This window comes from Neomonachus schauinslandi, chromosome 10, assembly GCF_002201575.2.
Source record: "Neomonachus schauinslandi chromosome 10, ASM220157v2, whole genome shotgun sequence".
Classification (NCBI taxonomy): domain Eukaryota; kingdom Metazoa; phylum Chordata; class Mammalia; order Carnivora; family Phocidae; genus Neomonachus; species Neomonachus schauinslandi.
The window spans coordinates 116180190-116185219 of record NC_058412.1 but is presented as its reverse complement, the minus strand read 5'-3'; positions in this window follow the sequence as shown (position 1 = coordinate 116185219).

Here is a 5030-nt window from a genome sequence, read left to right as displayed (position 1 = left end):
GTTTTGTCCCAGGCCCTCAAACACCTGCTAATGATGTGGGAAACAAAGGCAGAAGAAAAATTATTAAATTTCCTTACTACCTACAGCCCATTGACAAGCCCTTGAAACCGGCAGAGTAACATTCCTCTAGTGACTCAACTGCCTCGATGTTAATACTTTGCTAAGGGCAAAAGGCAATCCTAGCTTGACCATCCCCACCCCCCAAAATCCTGTAAGTCTACTTTAACATATAAGAATTCCTTTGGAAACTTCCTTTATCTCTAAACCCCCCCCCAAGATACATGTTGGTAATCATCCCCCAAGCATATGGCCTACTGATAGACATCTCAAGGGTCTCATAACTAAGGTTTTATTAGTAATAAATGACCTTTTCCCAACAATAGCTAGCCCCCTCAAAGTCCTGGAAACCTTGCTTCCAAAATTCCTTAGAGACTTACGCTATCCCTAACCCTCTCCCAACTTGAAAGTCTATAATGGGCCACTCCTCGTGACCCCGGTGCCGTTCTTTCTGCCCATGGGTCCTGTCCCCGTGCTTTAATAAAATCACCTTTTTGCACCGAAGACGTCTCAAGAATTCTTTCTTGGCCTTCGGTTTCGAACCCTAATAACGTCTTTCCTACATCACTAACATCTGAGAAGAACTGTATCCCAGTCATGTTCCAGGACATTCACTTCAAACAAACCTCCATCAACACTGTCATCAGTCCCCCTGCAGTTGGTGATTTATGGAATAACACCTATTGTTCACCTGATACTCACCTTTAATCGGAACCTACCTTGGATTTTTGAAGGAACAGGTACTCTGGACCCCTTTCCAATATAAACCTTTAACCCCAAGCAACAGCATGGCTCACCTTCCCAAGTCTCTCTGATATTCCATCTGCTATACTCTATCACTTACACCCCATAAACTCTGTTCTCATTTCCTCCTGGCTTGCATTTGATTTCTATCCTGTGCAAAGTCAAGGACCCTCTTGGCTGGTACTGTAGGGGCCCCCTCTAGGTCCTCAGACCCGGCCTGCCTGCATCAGGATGGTGATGCGTTTCTTGAAATCTCGGAGCAGGGAAGCCTTGAAACAATCTGAATGTATACATTCTTCTGGACAGTAAGGCGCCATCCAGGATTGGTACAGAGTATGTCAGATAATTTCAAGACAAAAGTCATCATCTGGTTACTATCAGGTTTCTACAATCAAGGTGCAAACAGGGAGTAGGGAGTGAAAAAGGCACAGTTAATGATTAATTGGGCATAGGGCTCAGAGGAACATAAAACACAATTAAGTGAGGAACATAACAACAACCCAGAATATACAGCTAAATTAATGGTATAACTAATATAACTTTTACACTGCTTATGCTTTCAAAATAGGTCCAGGAACCAAGCATCCAGCCTCAGAGATCTCTGGTGCCACCTCCTTATAAGGACATCAGTTCTGTTGGATTAGGAGCCGACTTGTATGACTGTATTTAACTTTAATTACTCCCTTAAAAAGGCCAGGGGTACCTGGCTGGCTCAGTAAGTACATCATGCAACTCTATTTTTTTTTTTAAGATTTTATTTATTTATTTATTGGAAAGATAGAGAGAGAGAGAGCACAAGCAAGGGCAGCAGCAGGTAGAGGGAGAAGCAGGCTCCCCTGCTGAGCAAGGAGCCTGATATGGACTCGATCCCAGGACTCTGAGATCATGACCTGAGCCAACGGCAGACACTAAAGTGACTGAGCCACCCAGCCATCCAGAGTATGCAACTCTTAATCTCGGGATCCTGAGTTCAAGCCCCATGTTGAGAGTAGAGCCTAAAATAGATAGATAGATAGACAGACAGACAGACAAAGCCCTGCCACACTGGGGACTGGGGATTCTGGGGGGACACAATTCAGTCCATAACAATGTGGGCCCACTCAGTGAGTGGCAAGAACTTTCTCAGAGGCAAAGATCTTTGTGAATTTGGCTGACAGATAGTGGTATTCACTAGGGATAGTAGGACATGAGTGATGAGGAATCAGACTAAATTAGTCTAGATACAAATGTCACACCAAGGAAAAAAATCAGCCGTCTCAGATGTTAAAGTTATGAAGTATATCAGGGATGCTTTCAGCTACAAATGAGAGAAAATCCAAAGATTCAAAGCACACACACACACAAAAGAGATAATTCAACTTAAACTGGCCTAAAAACTAAGGAAGTTTATAGGCTCATGAAGTTAGAAGTACAAAGATGGGGTGAACTCTTGGGTTAGCTGAGTATTCTTATCAAAGACCCAAGATCTAGAGGGCCTGGCTGGCTCAGTTGGTGGAGTGTGCAACTTTTGATCTCAAGGTTGTTGTGGGTTGGAGCCCTGGACCGGGTGTGGAGATTACTTTTAAAAATATCTTAAAGAGGCGCCTGGATGGCCCAGTCGTTAAGCGTCTGCCTTCGGCTCAGGTCATGATCCCAGGGTCCTGGGATTGAGCCCCGCATCGGGCTCCCTACTCCATGGGAAGCCTGCTTCTCCCTCTCCCACTCCCCCTGCTTGTGTTCCCTCTCTCGCTGTCTCTCTCTCTCTCTCTCTTTCAAATAAATAAATAAATAATTTTTAAAAACAAAAAACTGACCAACTTCCATTTAAAAAAAAATAAAAATATCTTAAAAAAATAAATCCTTTAAAAAGTAAAAAATAAATAAATAAAAGGATCCATGAGATGAGCGGGCCACCTGGCTGGCTCAGTCAATAGAGCACGTGACTCTTGATCTTGGGGTTATGAGTTTGAGCCCCACAGTGGGCATAGAGTTTACTTAAAAAAAAAAAAAAGGATCCATAAGTTATTTTTGCCTAGTGGTATCCCAGTCCCTGAAGTCTGGCCACTCCTTTATGTGTTTGAGCATCCTAACCCCCAAATACATTGTCACATCTCCCCAAACATTGAGCCAGTTACAGGGAGTCTAGATTGGGATGGCCTGTCCCTGTCAATGCCTAAAAGCAATAGAACCAGTACCCAGCTCAAATTGCAGAAAAGAACAATATTTGTTTTGTTTTGTTTTTAAAGATTTATTTTGGGTGGGGGGATGGGTTAGCCCAGTGATGGGTAATTAAGGAGGGCAAGTATTGCATGGAGCACTGGGTGTTATACGCAAACAACGAATCATGGAACACTACATCAAAAACTAATGATGTACTGTATGGTGACTAACATTACATAATAAAAAAAAAATTTTTTTTTTTTTAAGATTTTATATTTGACAGAGAGAGACACAGCACGAAAAGGAACACAAGCAGGGGGAGTGGGAGAAGGAGAAGCAGGCTTCCTGCAGAGCAGGGAGCCTGATGCGGGGCTCAATCCCAAGACCCTGGGATCATGATCCAAGCTGAAGGCAGATGCCCAACGACTGAACCACCCAGGCACCCCATAATAAAAAAAATGTTTTTAAATAAAGATTTATTTATTTATTCAGAGGAGAGCAGAGGGCGAGGTAGAGAGAGTCTTAAGCAGACTCCATGCTGAGAGCAGAGCGCGACGTGGGGCTCAATCTCATGACCCTGAGAACCAGACCTGAGCTGAACCCAAGATTCAGCTGCTCGACTGCGCCACCCAGGCACCCCAAGAATAATGGTTCTTCTGGAAGAGCTGAGTTCAAATCCCAAAGCACTTAATACATGTGTGTGACCCTGGGCAAGTCATTTCACCTCTCTGAGTTTCAGTTCCTTCCATGTTAAATGAGTATAACAACACTTAGGGTCTTTGTTCAGAACCAATTCTCTTCTTCCTGTACTAGATCTTGCCTTCTCACCCAAGGGGTAACATGTGACCTGATTGGGTCAATTATCTTATAACACAGCAATTGGTCCAGGAATGAACACAATCCAGGCTTGTTGAAGTTATTCTGTTGGAACTGGAGGAGCAGAGACTTTCTTTCATTTCATCTCCTTCAAGTCTCTGCTTAAATGACACTTTCTCAAAAGGCCTATTATGACTACCCTATTCAGAATTGTGACTCTGTCCCCCTCCACTCCTCTTAAATTTTTTTCCACATCACTAACTTTTAATATTTTTATTACTTTTTTTTTTTTTTTTTTTTTAAGATTTATTTATTTAACTGAGAGAAAGAGAGAGAGTGCACAAGTTGGGGGAAGGTTAAAGGGAGAGGGAGAAGAGACTCCCTGCTGAGCAGGGAGCCCCACGCAAGGCTCGATCCCAGGACCCTGAGATCATGACCTGAGCTGAAGGCAGAAGCTTAACTGAGCCACCCAGGCGCCTGTTTACTACTGTTAATTATATTATTATTCACTGCCAGTCTACCCCAACTAGAAATATGGGTTTCACTAGGGTAGGGATTTCTGTTTCTTTTGTTCACTGCTGTGTCTCAGGTGCCAGGCAAATCAGTAAGTACCCAGTAAATATTAATATTTCTTGGGGCACCTGAGTGGCTCAGTCAGCTAGTTGTCCAACTCTTGATTTTGGCTCAGATAATGATCTCAGGGTCCTGGGATTGCATCCTGTGTTGGGCTCCGTGCTCAGTAGGGAGTCCACTTGAGAATCTCTCTTCCTCTCCCTCTTCCCCTCCCTCTGCTCAAACTCTCTCTCTCTGTCAAATAAATAAATAAAATTTTTATTTGACAGAGAGAGAGAGAGCACATACAAGCAGGGGGAGCGGCAGGCAGAGGAGAGGGAGAAGCAGGTACCCCAAAAAAGATATATTTCTTGAATGAATGGGTGAATGTATTTATAACCAAATAAGTCTAACTAGTATAATACCTATTAACTGAGGTTGTTATAAGGATTAGAAATAATGGATATAGGGGCGCTTGGGTGGCTCAGTTGTTAAACGTCTGCCTTCGGCTCAGGTCATAATCCCAGGGTCCTGGGATCGAGCCCCACATCAGGCTCCCTGCTCGGCGGGAGGCCTGCTTCTCCTTCTCCCTCTCCCCCTGCTTGTGTTCCTGCTCTCGCTGTCTCTGTCTCTGTCAAATAAATAAATAAAATCTTTAAAAAAAATTATGGATATAAAGTAAAGCACATGTCTGACTCAGAGCAGGTACTCAAATATAGTAA